This window comes from Convolutriloba macropyga, chromosome 13 (genome assembly GCF_964194025.1).
Source record: "Convolutriloba macropyga chromosome 13, txConMacr16.3, whole genome shotgun sequence".
NCBI classification, from domain to species: Eukaryota; Metazoa; Xenacoelomorpha; order Acoela; family Convolutidae; genus Convolutriloba; species Convolutriloba macropyga.
The window spans coordinates 11,830,141-11,850,124 of NC_134480.1; the positions used below are offsets into that span (position 1 = coordinate 11,830,141).

Genomic DNA, 19,984 nt, shown 5'->3' on the forward strand with positions numbered 1-19,984 from the left:
ATTATAATGATCCAGATCAATATCTAACATGTCATAAGTGTAAAGTAAATAAATATATCTCTCACTATAGATTCAAACATTACACTTGTAGGACATACTTATATCTCAATAGATTTAGAATTGGTCACACTAAAGAAAAATTTGAAGAACATGCAAAGAAATATAATATCCATGAAGCTGGTTCCCAGATCAGCGAAGCTGGTTCCCAGATCAGCAAAGCTGGTTCCCAGATCAAAGTTTAGTCCTATTAAAATGTTACTTGCGTTCCCGTTGTTTATTATGATTATACTTATTATTATAATTGCTTATTGGAATTATGATAAATATTTTGATTTAAGGGAGAGATTCAAATGATATAGGAATGTTTTACCAGAACCATTAGAAATTAAAAAAACATAATTTCAGTATTTATGGTCCATTTAATTTTGGTAAAACAACTTTTATAAAAGATTATTGTGGTTTGTATGACACTGTTATTGTATTCTGTATTGATGGTGGTGAGTGGATGGGATATAATGTATATGGTGTTGATGATTTAAAGTTATTACATAATTTAGATAGTTTTGCTAACAGTCTCATTATATTTGATGATATGGGAGAAAACATTAGATTACCAGCTGTAGACTCATTATATTCTAAAGGTAGACATCACAATATTAATATATTATGTGTAGGTCATACTGTAACAGATTTACATACAAAAGCAAGAGATAACACCCCAGCTATATATATTACTTTAAATAGTTCACAACAATTCTTTGAAAGAGTACAAGAGAAGTTTAAAATTGATTCTAATCTATATAGATTTAAACATTATAACTATGGTGTAATAAATTATAACACTATTAGCGACTATTATATTGTATTAGATAAAGATAAAAATGTTGTATATGATTCTAGAATAGGTGATCTTGATATTGAGAAATATGTTGATTATACAGAGTTTAAGGAAAAGGAATATAATATACTAAGTAGTTATTTAACAGATAGAATGTTAGAACCAACACATATTAAACCAAAGGAGATAATGTTCTATTTTGAAGAATATTTAGAATTTAAGGGAATACATAAATCAATTAATTTATTTAAAATATATACAAATATAAAAAGGGTACTTAGTGAGATACATAGTGGATATATAGTTTTGTGTGGTGCGATTAGTTTGTTTGGAATTGGATATAGTTACTTTCACAGTAGTGGTAATAATCAGGATAAAAATATTAATGGTATAGTTATAATGAATATAGATAAGGCAAAACTTAAATTAAAAAATGGTAAAAATATGTCAATAGGTTATGGCATGACCGATAAAAATAAAATTGATCTCAATGATCCATTTACTATAGGAAGTGCGTTAGCTAGTTGTCTTCTAGGAATTTATGCAACTCATAATCATATTAATTCTAAATCTAAAAATGAGGGTAATATGTAGAGAATGTAATAATAAAATTGATACTAGCAGTGGTTATCCAGAACATGAACTAATGGATCATTATAATATTTCACATAAAAATTTAATAGGAAGATGTATGAAATGTATAAAACATATAGTGGTTATCACTTTTTCGATAAATGTAAAGTTAATAAAACAGGCCTTATAACATCAGGACATAGTTATATTGATTATACCGATATTAATGATAGTGATGGTAATGATAATATTGATAACAATAAAGATAAAGATAAAGATGATTTGAATAAGGTTTTGAATGAACTAAAATATAATATTATAGGGAATTTGAAAGGTTACATTAAAAATGATTTAAAAATAGAAATTATAAATGAGATAAAAACAGAAACTTTAAATGATTTAAAAACAGAAATTAATAATAAGAAGAAAAGTAATGAAACTGATAATAAAACAACTAGAGTTTGTTGTTTATGTAAAATTGAAAAGAATAGATATTGATTTTATAAAACTGGTGGTTTATGTAAAGATTGTTGCTCAGAGAAAGTTTCATGTCCCTCATGTAATATTGTTATAAATAGATCTTCTCTTAACAAACATAAAAAAGGGTTCATAACAATCAATCTCTAATTTCTAACAACATCTAATAAAATGATTACAAATTACAAAGATTACAGGAGATTACATGAGATTACATGGATTATTATGGATTATACAGATTATTATAATCATGATAATCTGTATTAGTAATCATTTTATTGTAATCTGTATTAGTAATCATTTTATTGTAATCTGTATTAGTAATCATTTTATTAGTAATCATTTTACTGTAATTTGTAATCATTTTTTTGGATGTTGTTAGAAATTAGAGATTGATTGTTATCAACCCTTTTTTTATGTTTGTTAAGAGAAGATCTATTTATAACAATATTACATGAGGGACATGAAACTTTCTCTGAGCAACAATCTTTACATAAACCACCAGTTTTATAAAAATCAATATCTATTCTTTTCAATTTTACATCAACAACAAACTCTAGTTGTTTTATTATCAGTTTCATTACTTTATTTCTTATTATTATTTTCTGTTTTTAAGTCATTTGAAATTTCTGTTTTTATCTCATTTATAATTTTTATTTTTAAATCATTTTTAATGTAACCTTTCAAATTCTCTATAATATTATATTTTAGTTCATTCAAAACCTTATTCAAATCATGTTTATCTTTATCTTTATTGTTATCAATATTATCATTACCATCACTATCATTAATATCGGTATAATCAATATAACTATGTCCTGATGTTATAAGGCCTGTTCTATTAACTTTACATTTATCGAAAAAGTGATAACCATTATATGTTTTATACATTTCATACATCTTCCTATTAAATTTTTATGTGAAATATTATAATGATCCATTAGTTCATGTTCTGGATAACCACTGCTAGTATCAATTTTTTTATTACATTCTCTTCATATTACCCTCATTTTTAGATTTAGAATTAATATGATTATGAGTTGCATAAATTCCTAGAAGACAACTAGCTAACGCACTTACTATAGTAAATGGATCATTGAGATCAATTTTATTTTTATCGGTCATGCCATAACCTACTGACATATTTTTACCATTTTTTAATTTAAGTTTTGCCTTATCTATATTCATTATATCTATACCATTAAAATTATTATCCTGATTATTACCACTACTGTGAAAGTAACTATATCCAATTCCAAACAAACTAATCGCACCACACAAAACTATATATCCACTATGTATCTCACTAAGTACCCTTTTTAAATTTGTATATATTTTATATAAATTAATTGATTTATGTATTCCCTTAAACTTTAAATATTCTTCAAAGTAGAACATTATTTCCTTTGGTTTAATATGTGTTGGTTCCAACATTCTATATGTTAAATAATTACTGAGTGTATTATATTCCTTTTACTTAAACTCTGTATAATCAACATATTGCTCAATATCAAGATCACCTATTCTAGAATCATATACAAAATTTTTATCTTTACCTAATAAAATATAATAGTCGCTAATAGTGTTATAGTTTATTACACCATAGTTATAATGTTTAAATCTATATAGATTGGAATCAATTTTAAACTTCTCTTGTACTCTTTCAAAGAATTGTTGTGAACTATTTAAAGTAATATATATAGCTGGGGTGTTATCTCTTGCTTTTGTATTTGAATCTGTTACAGTATGACCTACACATATTATATTAATAGTGTGATGTCTACCTTTAGAATATAATGAGTCTATAGCTGTTAATCTAATGTTTTCTCCCATATCATCAAATATAATAAGACTGTTAGCAAAACTAACTAAATTATCTAATAACTTTAAATCATCAACGCCATATACATTATATCCCTTCCACTCACCACCATCAATACAGAATACATTAACAGTGTCATACAAACCACAATAATCTTTTATAAAAGTTGTTTTACCAGAATTAGATGGACGATAAATAATGAAACTATGCTTTTTATTTTCAAATGGTTCTGGTAAAACATTCCTATATCCTTTGAATCTCTTCTTTAAATCAGAATATTTATCATAATTCCAATAAGCAGTTATAATAATATGTATAATCATAATAAATAACGGGAACGCAAGTAACATTTTAATAGGACTAAACTTTGATCTGGGAACCAGCTTTGCTGATCTGGGAACCAGCTTCGCTGATCTAGGAACCAGCTTCATGGATATTATATTTCTTTGCATGTTCTTCAAATCTTTCTTTAGTGTGACCAAATCTAAATCTATTGAGATATAAGCTTATCCTACAATTGTAATGTTTGAATCTATAGTGAGAGATATGTTTATTTACTTTACACTTATGACATGTTAGATATTGATCTGGATCATTATAATGCTTACTTATATGATTATGTCTTTCTCTATATGTTATAATTTCATCACATACAAAACATGATAAAGGTTTACTTTGGCATTCATCACAACTCCAACACCAAACTTTGTTTTTACATTTATCGCATTTGGTACTAATCATTTTTATAGTATTGAAAAGGTATATAAATGATATTATTTCAAAATTTGGCATATAAAAATGAATGTGCAGGAAAACAACGGGAACATTCCAACTGGAAGAGGTCAAGTCCAATCTCAAAGTGAGCAAGGTCAATCTCATGGACAAGCTCCATCTAGTTCTACTAGTATGGCAGTCCAAATGTTAAAAAAACAAAAACCAAGGGAAGAAATCAAACCAGTAGATAGGGAAAGACAAAAGGTAGAAATAGAAATGTCCTTAGAATCAATCAGAAGGTTTAATCAAATAAATGAAGAAATAAAAGAGTCGCATGATAAACAGGATGCAAAATTAAAACAAAGAGAAGAAGATATGCATGAGTCATTGCAAAAGGCACAAGCAAAATACTTTCCAGATTTAGATCTGCGAAGCAATTTCACTGATCAATCTAAAATCTTAGATCAATCAAATGACTTAGATCAATCTAATGACTTAGATCAATCTAAGGATTCAGATTTAGACTCAGATTCATCTGATGATTTTGTCTATGTCCAAAAGCCTAAAACAAATAAGATTAGATGTGAAGAATGTGATGAAGAGATAACTCGAAAGAATTATAACAGACAAATTCAATCACTTAAACACAAAAAGAATGCACGACTATATAATAGAAATAAAATTATTGAGGAAGCTAAGGATGAGGGAATAAAAGTTACTAATAAAGATATAGAACAAAATTTATATGAGCAGTATCCTGAAGAAGGAATAAAGTTTTGTGATAGTTGTGAGATATATCTAGATAATAATACCGCTTATAATAATCATGTGACAACATTAAAACATAGGAACAATGTAAGACTAGTTAATGGGGAAATAATGAAGAATGGAAGTAGGTTTGATTGTGTAACATGTAAGACTTCTCTAAGTCAATATAGTGTGGATCAACAGTTGAAAACAAAGATGAATCTGGATAATGTAGAGGGAAAAGATCTGCGAATTTGAAAAACAACTTCGTTGAGCAGTTTAACTGATAAGGATAAGGATAAGGATAATAAAAATATAACTGAAGGATATTGCAATATATGTAATACTAGATATAACAATAAAAATGAACACAATGAATCAGAAGAACATTAAGAAAATAATAATCAGAAAAAAATTGTTGATAAGAAGTGGCGAGATAAAGTTAATGAATTAGGCTTGGATCATAACATGAAGTATAATCAATTGATTATAACAAGTAGTAGTTATAAAGATCCTAAATTCTGGAATATATTGGAGTCATTGCATAACATACATCCCCATATTAAGTTTAATACCTTTGATGTAGTACCTCAGATGATAAGTTAGAAGAAAATGAAATTACATTTAGGTTAATGACCAGACAATTTAATGGTGCACATGACTTGGATTTATTGAATGGGGAACTTGAGTCTAGAATGCAGGAGCAAGAGATGAATCCATCTGGATGGAGCATGCAACGATTTGTTAAAAGGACAATGTATTTTCACAGGTTTTATCCAAGTGGTGGATGTGATACTGAGTTACCATTCACGTCTAGATATATACTTAATATACATAATACTGATAATAAGTGTTTGCTATGGTGTCTAATTGCTTATATACATCCTGCATCACGTGATCCAAATAGAGTTAGTAAATATAATAAACCTGAATATATTAATGAGATAAATTACCAAATGGGGTTATACCTCCATATGATTATTATCACTTAAAGAAAATACAAGAACTAAATGAAGATAAAAAATTATTTAATGTGGTTAATCTAAATTAAAATAAATTTATTAATCCTGTATTAATTAATCATAATGATCCTAAAGGATGTAATATATTATACTGGGATAATCATTACTTCCTATGTAAAGATGTATCATTCTTATTACGAAAATCATCTAAACATATATGTTATCCATGTCTAAAATGTTGTGTATCATTTAGAACAGAAGATGCATTAAATAAACATTTAGAATTATGTAATACACAGAACCATGTTGGAAGAAGAACATTCCATAAAGATGATTACCTAAAGATTGATAAGTTCCATTATAAGAATAGAGTACCATTTGCTATATATTATGATTTTGAATGTATAATAAAAGATGGTAAACACTTACCTATTGCGTGTGGTTTATATATAAAAAGTGACTATCCTGATATATTAGAAGATAAGTATGAATGTAACTGTGGCTAGGTTTGTGGATAAAGTAGTTGATAGGTTTGTGGATAGAGTAGATCAATATAATAAATTATTTAAAGATATATTTTGTATAAATATTCCATTGAAAGAAGATAGTATTACTCCATCCGCGAAGCGGTTTCGCCGATTATATAGTAGATGTTACTATTGTAATGAGAACTTGGGTGAAGACGTCGTTAGAGATCATGATCATCTAAATGGTAAATTCAGAGGTTATGCTCACAACAAATGTAAGCTCCAAGCTAAGAATAATTTTGTACCAATGTATGCATTTAATTCTTCTAATTATGATAATCATCCATTTATAACTAAACTAGCAAAGAAGATGGGTGAGAAATACCATGGACAGAGTCCCATTAGACTTAAAGTATTAACTAAAACTGATGAGAATTATATTAGTATTGATATGGGTTATGCTAAAGCATTAGATATGTTTAGGTTATTCCATCCACTTAGCTTAGATGCTATAAGTAAAACATTGAGTAATGAAGAATGTATAACATCAAATAAATGTGGCTTAGAAAGACGTAAAGGTATATTCCCATATGAATGGTTTGATAGTATAGATAAACTACATGAAACAACATTACCACCTAAGGAAGCATTCTATTCTAAGTTGAAACAAAATGGTATTACAGATAAAGAATATAAGGAAGCAATTGATTGTTGGAAAGATACTAAATGTGAGACAATAAAGGATTATATGATGTTATATATTGAAACATATGTATTGTTATCAGTTGATGTATTTGAGAAATTTAGAGCTATGTGTTTAGAATATTATGAAATAGATCCTTGTTATACATATTCTACTCCAGGTTTAACTTGGTTATGTGGATTGAAATATACTAATGTTAGACTTAAATATTATAAAGAAAATAAAGTTAATATTTATGATACAATACAACACGGTATTAGAGGTGGGTTAGCTTCAGTATTAGGTGATTGTCATATAAAATGTATGAATAAAGGTATAGATCCTGAGTATACTGGGAAAGAGAATTATCTAAAATATTTAGACTTCAACTCATTATATGCTTCTGCTATGGTTCAAGCTTTACCTACTGGTGAGATAAAAGTATGTGATCTGGTATAAACTAGCTCAAGCTCGACTAAGGGTTATATCTACACTATTGACATAAAGTATAATGATGACTTGAAACAGAAAACAAACAAGTATCCATTCTTTCCTGAAAAGACTAGGGCAAACATTGGACAGTTTACAGATTATCAAAATGTAAATAAAAAGAAAGGATATAAACCTAATGACAAGTTAATGTTAAAGTTAACGGATAAGGTAGATTATGTAATTGATGGTGAGATGTTAGATTGGTATTTAGCTAGTGGTTTGAAGTTGGAAGATATTACAATTAAGCAAAAATTAGAGTATAGGAAGAGTGAGTGGTTACAACCTTATATTGAGTTTAAAATTAAGAAAAGAAAGGAGGCTAAAGCTAAGGGTGATAATTTTGGGGATGTATTCTTTAAGTTAATGAATAATGCCTTCCATGGAAAAACAATAGAGAATGTATATAACACAAGATGTAGAGTTAGTTATTGATGTAGATAGATATATTAAATTAGTAGAAAATATTGGTTTTAAATTTTCTGTCGAGTTTGATGATGATCTATTAGCCGTACATAAAACAAGAGGTAATGTTAAATTAGATAAATTGAATTATATTGGATTTGTTATATTATAAAAAGCTAAACTATTCATGTATAAAGCTATATATGATTACTTTGAGAAAGAGTTAGATTGTAGTTATCATAACACAGATACAGATAGTATATTTATAAACATAAATATTCCTTTAGATAGTAATATAGAAACTGAAATGAATAAGATAAAAGATATTTTACATAATAATGAGTTGGGTAAGATGAAGGACGAATTACCTAATGATACTATTATAGAAGCCTGCTTCCTTAAAGCTAAAGCATATTTTTATAATACAGTTAAAGGAGAAGATGAGAAAAAGTTAAAAGGTATAACTAAAGCTACTATTAAAAACCAAATTAGTTTGGAAGATTATAAAAATGCTATATATGGGGGTGTAAGTTAATATGTAACTAATTATACTTTTGATAGCAAATGGCATCAATTAGAAACTAAGGAACAGTATAAGTTAGCTATAGATCCATTTGATGATAAGGGCATTAGAAATAGTAATGGCGAATTTAGGTTCTATAAGTGAAAAAAAACACTTATCGCTCTGTTTCCACCGATCTCAGTGTTTTTGACTGTATACCCATCACAGTGTGTCCCATATACAGTCTCACAGCAGGGATCTGCCAAGCAGTTTCACTGATCATCCTTTTTAAGAACTGTGAAATTGGTTTTTTTATCTCACTTAGTTTCATAGTATTTCATCAAAGTCGGGGGACGTTCACTGGAGTCAGTGAGGAAGGAACTCCAAACCATCCGTTTGCTAAAGCAACTTAACTAGACTCGATGATTTAACCACTACACCAAGTGAGACAGGAAGTTTTAGTTTTAGATTGATTAATTATTGATTTGGGGGGATATATGAAAATTTTTATTATTTTAATATTTCTTTCAATTTTTGTTCAAGTTTTTTCGCAAGTTGGTTTTATGTCCTATTTACACGGTCTCTCTAGTTATACTAGTACTGGGATACGTTCACTGAAGTCAGTGAGGATAGAACCCGAACAATACGTCTGATAATGGTTCATTACCAGCTTAACTCTGTACTAGTGGTTTGCACTAAGTGAGACAAGAAATGATAGATTTAAAATATAAAAGAAGTGAATATAAAAGAGTAGTGATATAAAGTGAATTAGAGTAATGTGTATATGGGTACCGTCTCGCTGGCTCTATGCTGCGGAGGTACCCATATACACATTACTTGCGTTCTCATAATATCTCATGTGTTCCTGTGAAAAACTATCCTTGACTACGACTCTACTCGTATATTTGACTCAAACATTTTATCTATAATTCTTCTCCATTCTCTCAGAACAGTCAAAATTTAGAATGAATTTCAAAAATTAGAGCAATCTGCTGAACAAAAAAAATCGATAAAAAGGTCTTTCTCATTATAGTCGGGCCCCAACTTAGTGGTCATGCAATGTAAAACCCCGCAATTACCATAAATTTACAATAATGCGAGGGAGGCTATAATTTCGAGGAAGGCGGGGGGCTATAACGGGAACGACCCCAACTTTTAAGCTGTCGTTAAATATCTATTCAGTTATATTATTCAGATCAGAGAAAACTCGCATAAGAAATTTCAGACATTCCTTTGTAGTCGGCGGTAGTTGTAATTTTCGCCCATATTGTTCACAAACTTATCGGTGAAAAAGCCTCTCTTATTCTCTGTTTCGTCAGAATTCTCATCGGAAAACACTCTTTTCGCCCTCGTTTTGCTAAGGAAGAATCCTCGCTTTCTGTCATCTTCGTTTCGCATCGCGTTGTTCAGAAAGTACCCGCGTTTGGAATCGTCATTTTGAAACTCCTGGACTGTGTTTGGGTTTCCGTTGCAACACGCAATCAACAGCAGAAGAGAGAACGATATCAATAAATTTCGGTTCATTTTTTGATCGCTCGCCTGAAATTTAAAAACATAGCAGGACAAGTCCTGACGTACAATTCAAAGAATTTTTCATTGACTAAACAGAAAACTAGACCTAGAACGGACTATGAATGAATTGGAAAAACCATTTAGAAAAAAACCGATCCAAAAAAATCGAAAAAACAGTAAAAAATCAAAGTGAAATTGCCGCATGTGAACAAAAAACCACTAGCGAGAAAACAAATTTTTGTTCAAACACATTTTTCTCACTCTACTTTAAATTTAGAACGAAAAAATTTCACGGCGCAAAACCACTCGCTTTTTTGCTCCCTTCCTCTTTTACTTCAAAAATCATGAAAATGTGTGAACAGATCTTAAAAAAAAGACAGCGCCCCAATACAATTCAAATTCTTTGAATTGTAAAAAAGTTGGAAACTTAGTGACCGATTCCAGGTTTAATGAAGATATATATGTTTTGAAACTATTTGCTGAATAAGGGGCCTCGGTAGTAGCTGAGCTTTGCATAGGAAGTGTTCTAGCCTATAAATAACAATTTTTTCAAGGGAAAAAGATGATAGGATATGAGCCAAAAATACTGCCAAAACTAGAGTACTAACATTGAACTTTGAATTCTTAGTGTTATGAGGAAAGTTAAAGAATCGAAAGGCAGATAATCAAACTTATTGATAAAATTTTATTTTGTTAGGAATAATTATTCTTTCGCAGGATCATAAAGTTGCACAGAACATTCGCATAAGTTAGGATTGTTATCAAAAGAGATTTTTTTGAATATCCGACGAATTTTTTTTTATAAATATCAAGCTTGTTTTCCAACTGAAACAACAGCATCAAAATAAAAAACCGATGGCCAGTTGCTTTCCTATTATAATGAAAATCAGGCAAAATTAGAGTGACGGCAAAAAATTTCCGCCTGAACTTTATGATGGTTTGTGAACTTCTTGAAAAAAATTAGTATCATTTTTCCCCACCCAAAAAAAATATTAAATAGATCAGCCTTTAAAATTGATCATTGGTTTCTGAACAGGTTACATTAAAGCCCCAATTTTAAGGTAACAGTTGCTGCTTAAAAAGAAATCTAGCAAATCTCCATCGAATATCACAATCTAGGACAAATGAAACCGCGAAAAAACTGTTCGGGGAATCTTAAGCAGTTAATATGTTAACTACTAAAACTTTGAATGAAAAAAAACTTTTACTAAGTCTTTGGTTATTAACTGAAAAACGTTTTGTTTTAGCCTCCAATTTTACAAATTAAATATCGCTTGTTCTGCAGAAGCTTCCATTCAAAATTTTTAAAGGTGGTTTTTTTAATTAATCCAAGTGAAATGTACTCGAAAGGTACTCGAAGTGTGAAAATTATTAAATACGTCCATAATTTGATTCAGTTGTTAAAAAGTCATCATTAGTATGGGTTCTTCAGAAAAACCAAGCTAGCCTACAGTTCTTGTTTTACTTTTCCATTTAGATTTAAATTTTGTAGTCTAAAAATTTGGATCATTTGCGTTTACGCTCCCCAGTATGATAAGCACCTTTCAGTTATAGTTCAGAGGGCTCACATTTAAAAGATCCGAAATATGGTGTTTTAACATCTAGAACTGCAGAACTTTACCATTCTAAAATTTTAACGTCCGTATATGGGTTTCAATGTTTGGCACAAAGATTGCGTTTGACGGCCTTAGTTAGAACTTATTTAAATTCACCATAATTTGTGAAATTAACATTTCAATTTTTAAAAATTAGAGCAATTCGATTTCAACCGGGTTCAGATATTGAAATCAAGCAGAAAAGGAAAAGTAAAAATAAAACTGTTTACAAGATAAAGGTCCCACTCTGGAAACTAATTCTCAATTATTCTGCTGAAACCGCAGTTCAATTTTTTCAGAGGGTGGTTTTCAAATCTATTCAAATCCTATTTGAGCAAATAAGCGTGCACTTCAGAGAGTGAACAATGCGCATATGTTTTCAAAATTATAAGACTCAGATCATTGTTGGAAAGTGAAAAACATTCAACCTGATCATGCAGTTACTCAGTTTTCAACACTTTTGCTTGCACTAAAAGCTTTTCTGCTATTGCAATTGTTTTCATCATCGATATTAAGTTCCAACACGTCATTCCCAAAATGCACACTGTTAGAGATTATCATATGAATTTGTTAACCAATTAATTTTATTTTGAATGCAACTACTTTGTTTACTTTTAAATCAAATTTGATTCGACAAGTATGACCAAGGTTTCTTGGAAATAAATTTCAAAACAACAATTGGATATAAATTGTTTTGAAAGAAAAAGAAATAGATAGACAAAAAAATCACAATGAAGTGAGTGCAATTGACTGTTTGATAAAATTTAATTGTTCAAACGCTTCAGAGGTTTAAGTCGAACCTAATGTCCATAACTTTTCTTTAAAATCAGAAGATATGTGACAGCACGAAGAAAAAACACAACATTTACACGGCAATCGATGAATTTGAAAAGCTATTATTTCACTTTTTATAGTTTAGAGCAATTGAGACCCAGCTGGGTTCAGTTATTGAAAACAAGCGGAAAAAAGAAATTGACATGTTAAACTGTTAACAAGGAAAAATTTAACTTTAAAATTGAAACCCTATTTTTTATGCAGAATCTTCCGTTCATTTTTTTTCAGTGAGCGTTTTTCATTTTTATCCAAGTTGGGCATATAGCTGAAATATCCTTGTAAAGGAGAAAACAATAAACCTTTTCATACAGTTATTCAGTTATTATGAATTTCACGATGCCATTGTTTAATTAGTACAACCAAGCCAGCCTAATGCTCATTTTTTTTACTTCTTTCTTTTGAATCAAAATTGATCTGACAAGTACGCCGAAATTTGGTCGGAAATAAGTTTCAAAACAATAAATATATATGACCTGTTTTCAAATATAAGGGAATAGATAGGGAACAACAAGTTTACAAACTGAAAGAGTCCAATTGAGCGTTTGATAGAATTTGATAAATCAAACGATTCAAAGGCTTTATTTGAACTAAATCTGCAACCATAAGTTTTGAGTAAACTCAGATGCGCCAGCACACAAAAAATATCTCAGCAATTTACACGCCAATCTCATATTTTGCAAATTTAGCCTCTCATTGTTCTGTTATAGTTTAGAGCCACTCTCAGTACCGGCTTCGGTTATAGAAATCAATAACAATAAATGAAAAAGTTAAACTGATAAAAAAAAGAATGATGAAGGAAGGAGTCATCGTTACGCTTGTCTTTTTAGGGATAGGAAAAAATAAATCAATGCTTACTATATTGCATTTTTTTGACAGAACGTTTTGTACTTAAGGCATATTGAAATGTTCATTAATTTTAACTTTGACTATTTTTAACACCGTGTGTCGCCATCGTGTCTCGAGTTTTTGTTAAAAAAACGCTCATATATTATTTTCGTTTCTCGCTAAGCGAAAATTAATAATATGTTCAGAAAACATTGCCCAATTAATCGCATTTAAACTATTTATGCTTTAGACTGCGAAATTATGCATACCAGTTCAATTCGCATTGGGGTCAAAAATTGGCTCGAGAATTTAACCTTCAAACATTGAATTGAATTGACTTTCATTTATCTGATGCATCAAAATTGTTCTATGAAAGGCAAAAAAGAAGCACCAAAAGGGAATCTACTGCAGGCTGATGCCCAACAAGGTAGAGCCCAGGAGACCCAATAAGGAGAAACCATCATAAATTGATCCAGCAAAGCCTCTTCAGCAAAGGTTTCGGTGAATCCTCCTCAGATACTCGTAATATCAGAAGAAAAACGTCCATATCAAAGACCGGTCGTACCAAAAATTGACCTACAGAACTGTACCTTCGCTTCAGAGCAATTAAAAACCAACTTTTTATATACAGCATGTTAAATATTTGCGGAACGGAATGTAAGATGTTATATGTCTCTTGTCTCAATTTGTTCCTAGAGGTAAATTCAAACCAAGCCTGTAATGCTACTGCTGAATCAATTCACCTTTCCAACCGATGTCAAAAGGGTGTCAGGAAAAAAAACAATACCAAAACAAAACAAAAAAATACCCAAAAAGTTTACACTTTAAAAATTCTAAGAAAGAACAGTAAACAAATATATCAAAGTCAGATGATTTATAATATGTTATGATTAAGTCGGGGTGTTTCTTGTCGGTACTTGACATGAAACAGTCACAATATGAGGACAATTTAACCGGCTGAGTAAGATGAGAATTATATAACATAACCGACTAACGTCGGGCGAATTGCTCTCAAACGACCGGCGAGCGGTTGGCTTCGTCAGTAGCTAGCCACGGTTTATTGAACCCAGCGCTAGCTTGATTCGACTCTTCAACTTTTAGTTTTCTAGCTTTGTTAGCAAACAAATCAAATAGAAAACAATTAAAAAATTTGCAAATTATTGCAAAATTTGAAAAAGCTTCCAGATTTTGCAGTGAAAATGTTCACAACTATTTCTTCCTTCCTGAATTATGTCAAGTAACCCATCTGCAAGACTTGAAAAACTTCATTGGCCAGTAATGAAAGTTAAACACAGAAAAGGACAAAAACACTCAAAAATTTTGAAAACAATCACAATTTTTAAATAAATCTTGCTAGAATTCAAGACATTAAAATCTTCAAAACCATTTCATTGTCTCAAGAGACCATCCAGATCACTATTTCAAGCTTTAACTAGTTTTACTGGCTCAAAAACATACATAAACTTGGACATAAAAATTTTTCGAAAAGTTAAAATTAATTTGATCAAAAAAGTGCTAAAGCTGGAGTCATTAAAATATTGATAAAAATTCCATGAATCTAGAAACTATGCGACAGCTTTTCAAGAAGCCTTGGAGGAGGTCCCTAGGACACTGATGCCGGAAAAAATGATAAAAGAGTAAAAAAGACTAAAAAACTTGAAAAATTGCAGATAATTTTAAGAATTGCTGATCTTAAAATCTTGAGAACCCTCCGTTACATCCAGAAGCTATGCAGTAACCTCAGCTCAAACACTAGAGGAGGTTATGTGGCCATTGAGGTTGGAGAAACCAAGAAATTGACAAAAAAGTTCAAAAAACTAAAAAATTAGAAAATGCAAAAAAAACTGCTAAAATTTGTGATAAAAGTTGTAACTAATCCATGGCCAACAAACATTTTTCAGTAACTCATTATCAAACCCTAACGGAGTTTTTCTGTTGGGCTGAAAAACCTGAAAAAACGACAATAATGACAAGTAAACTGATAATAGCGATAATAAACTGACAATAAAGGTTAAAAAAAATTAAAAATCGCAAATTTTATTTAAAAAAAGCTGAAATTCGTGGTGTTGAAATCTGGAAAAACAATTCATTACATTTAGAAATTATACAGTAACTACCTTTGACCCCTAGAGGAGGTTTCTCGAGTCTTGAGGCTGGAGAAAACTAAAAACAAACAAAAACTTGAAAAAAATGCAAATTTTATCAAAATAAATTGATAAAATTTGTCAAATTAAAAAATTGAAAGCTATTCCATGGCAAAAAAATTGTTTCAGTAACTTATTATCAAACCCTTAAAGACGTTTTCTGGCCCCTGCATCGGGAAAAAAGTATATAATTAGAAATAAATGTCAAAAATTTTGAAAAAAATGAACGTTTTGTCATAAAAAGGCTAAAATTCGGGTTGTTAAAATGTTGAAACCATTCCACTACCACTCGAAACTATGCAGTAACGTAATATAAAACCCTAGAGGAGGTTTCTTGACACCTAGGGTTGAAAAAACACAAAAAATGACAAAAATTTTCAAAAAACTTGAAAAAATTTGTGAAAATTAGTATGGCGTGTTTTTAGCGATTGATTGTTCGTCAGTAGCCACGGGAGGCGGGTGGGTGGGGGGGGGGGGGGGTACTTCGGGGTCTGATGGGGAGGGGGTGGGCAACAGTGGGCTGGGGGGCAACAGCGCGGTGAGGGGGGTGAGGGCAATAGGGGGGGGGGGGGTCAACAGTGGGGGTGTCGTCAACCTCTAAGAACCGCCCTTCACAACCTAACTATAAGTCTCCAAAACAGTTTGAGCTGAAAGGCTCTAAGAGCAGTTAATGCCCGCTGGGCGCTACCTGTTTATCCCGTTTTTGAGGACGAAAAGTCAAAAGCGTCAGACGAAAAATCGGTCAAGCGAAAAATCGCATAAAAAAAGACCGACAGGACTACTATAATTGCTACAAACTTCGTTTGAGAGCAATTAACTACAAACTTCGTTTGAGAGCAATTAAACAGCGATAAAGCAAATGCTAATTTCAGTTCTGAAAATTGAACGTAAAGATCGAATGAAGACAGTTGGGTATTATCATATTGGGTATTTTGTCGTTGCGTTGTTCCATGTAACCCTCAATAACAGTTTCGAAAACTCCCTTGAAAGGCTTAAGATACTGAAATTAACAGGACACAAAGTTGCGCCCAGATCTGTTTTTGGAAAGCCCCTAATTTTAGAAAACTAAATTGCTTACCCGGTTCGATTTGATGCTAACTTCACAGAAAAGTCAATACGCCTGATTAAAATTAGCTGTTTAAACAGAAAAGAAACTGCGAGTTTAAAAATCTGGGCTCTCAATTTAGGGTCGTGTTTCGGGGTTTACATAACTTTTATCAGCTGAATTAAATTCTTTTGATTAGGCTTTCTCATTTCCTACGTTGGGCGAATTGTTTGAACAGGCCACCTTGTTATTATAATCGTTTCAACAAAATTTACCCACGCCTCTGGGGTTAATTTGAACTACCTGGGACAAATTTCCTTTGTCGATTTATTCAGGAAGTCATTCTGGCAATTATCTTTAACAAATATACATGAAAAGGTTCTTTTTCAGAAAGTTTAATAATCTTTGAATATTTGAGTCTTTCCCATTATAGCTCCCCGGGCTTAGTGGTCAGATAACCTATAGCCCCCAATCATGGCAATTTACCATAATGGGGGGGGGGCTATAATTGAAAAGACCCCGTAAGGGAGTTTCTCCGGTTGTAATGCAATATTATGGATAACCTACTCAAAAAAGTCCTTGTTTAGTAAAACTGAATTAGCAATAATGGTTCTTTCAGGCTGCCAACCCTTGATTAGACCTTGACATGTGAAAAACCTTGACATGCTTAAGGAAAATTTGTATAAAGACTATGCTTGACACAAATTGGCCACTCAACTACTTGCCTTTGCTTGACTCGAAATATCTCTGCAATGTTTCGCGCTGGACTCTCTCGCTTGACCCAAAATTTCAATATCAACTTTTGCTTGACTTCTAATGTCACGCTCGACACAGAATTTGACGCTGAATTTTGCTCAGTCGCGACCAAACAAATTGAATAATAGACCGTCTTAAGATACTGTCGGATAATGATTCGCTGCTGATTTTAAAACGTTCTAAATTATAAAAATCCAAGCGACCATGGCGCTGTCGGCAGCGCGTAAGTCTCATAATCTTAAGGTCGTGAGTTCGAGCCTCACTGGTCGCATAGTTTAAGCTTTTTAGTTTAACTTTTTTACTTCTAAGTACAAGGAAGTGTCTAATTAACCAGCGATGACGGGTTATCAGCTATGCTATATAGTCTGTGCAATAAATTGGTGTTTATTGATTTAAAAGTAAGGGTCTTTGCCATTATACCCCCCCCCCCCCATAATGGGGGGGGGGGGGTGGACTATATAATTTCATGGGGGGGGGGGGGGGGGGGGGGTGGCCTATAGAATATTTTAAATTTAATATGTCAAGAAATATTCTTTAGATAAAAAACTTTAAGACAAATATTTATTATACTAAATTTTGTATAAAAATTAACAAAACAAAATTTCATTTCGAGGAATAGAATTATAAAATTTAGCAGCCATTACAACATTCAATGTTATTGAAGTGTTAAATAAGAGTTCAATTCTGTAACGATTAAGAACGCGTGTTCCGCTTACAGAACATATGAAATTAGCTGTTTCGCGTATTTCGTGCCACAAAATGATTAAAGTTCTAACCTTCTGGACGATTAAAATTTTGGGGGTGAGAAATCTTATAGTCCAAAGGCAGAACATTACCTATAATATACATCATAGCACCCTAATTGCCCTAAATATACCATAATGCCGCAGTTTAACTACATATACTATAATGGGGGCTATATTTTCGTGTGGCGGAGCTATAATGGGAACAGCCCGTAAATTGTTCTCAAGTTTTCTCAACAAATACCGTGCTTATATCAATTTTGAAGGAGAAAGGGGTTTGCGAAACAGAATAGTTGCCTATAGTTTTGATCTAGTTCTTTTTCTGCGTTTGTAGAATAGAAGAGATTCTCCAATGACGATTGAGAGAGACACGATTCCGATGTTTGTGACCCACCAAGGCCACCATCTCACAACGTCTAACCTGATCAGCATCCCAATTAACACATACTGCAGCCAGATTGTGAGCGCAAAATCCCAAAACCTAAATGCAGCTAGGACTTAGGACCGAACATGCACAGACCCGAATGAGAAAAATGGGAATTTAAGCCGAATGCTTAAATTTGACTGGACAAACGGTGTGATTTGTTAAAATTAAAATACAACAAAAATAAGAAAAGGCGAATTAATCAGCTGTGATTATCTATGGCGTGCGGCAGGGTTGCACTCTACTAGTAAGAGTAAACAGCTATAAAAGATGTCTGCATTAAAACATAGCCGGCACATTGCCGGAAAACAGCCGCCGTTGATGCACATCGGGATTGAAACAGAAAAAGAAACGAAGAGGAGACAAATTGACCGAATTTTTTTTTTCAGTAGCAAAAAGTGTTCTAATTTCGCGTGCAGTTTTAGTTAGATTCAAAAACTATACCTAATTCTGCTTCTAAACTGAAAGCTAATAAGCTTAACAGCAATATCAGCTAGCAAACACTCTAATGAACTTTGATAACCTAATTCTTAAGGACTTAATGACCAGGCTTTATCGGTTGATCCCGTCTCTTTTGATTTTGCCCATTTGACTTTGAAAATATTCACTATATTGCGTAATTCAATGCATGTAAGACTTTAAAATCCATTCAGTTGAAACAGTGAGTGAAGTAAGTAGGAGAATTTGTATTAACTAATAAAAAAACTAGACCTAGAACGGACTAAGAGTGAATTGGGAAAAACATTTAAAAAACAGACCAAACAAAATTTAAAAAAAGCTGAAAATCAATGTCAAAATGTCGCATCTGAACAAAAAATTCACAAGCGAGAAAGAGAAAATTGATTCAAACAAACTACGCCTAGAGTGAACTATGATGGAATTGGGAAAATTATTCAGAAAAAATCAGATGTAAGAAATTGAAAAAACAGTAAAAGTCAAAGTGAAATTGCCGAATGTGAACAAAAAACCACTAGCGAGAAAGCGAATTTCTGTTCTAACGCCGTTTTCTCACTCTACTTCAGAATTAGAGCAAAAAATTTCACGCCGAAAAACCACTCGCTTTTTCGCTAAACATCCTGTTTCAGCGTGACCAAAATAACTGCTCCAGTTTGACTTCAAAAATAAGGAAAATACGTAAACAGATCTCGAAAAAAGACAGCGACCCAATACAATTCAAATTCTTTGAATTGTAAAAGGAGAGCGCCTAAATAATAGTCGTTTGAGAGCCTTACGGTGGCTATTTAAAAACGCACCTGGCAGATTGCCGGAAAATAGCCGCCGTTGATTCCCATAACCAAGATTGGGATTAAAAGAAAAAATGATTTTTGTGCAAATAATTTTAAAGTGCGAACTAGTTTGATGTCATTTCGGAGTTGAATATATCCGTTTGGTAGTGAAAACACACGGAAACTAGCATCAATACAAATA

General features: G+C 31.5%; 1 non-coding gene across 1 annotated transcript; it reads left to right on the forward strand.

Annotated features, from left to right (window-relative positions):
- Positions 1–17,587: 17,587 nt before the first annotated feature.
- Positions 17,588–17,660, forward strand: Trnam-cau (transfer RNA methionine (anticodon CAU)). Its single transcript has one exon. It is a non-coding gene; the product is annotated as a tRNA-Met (tRNA).
- The last annotated feature ends 2,324 nt before the right edge of the window (positions 17,661–19,984 follow it).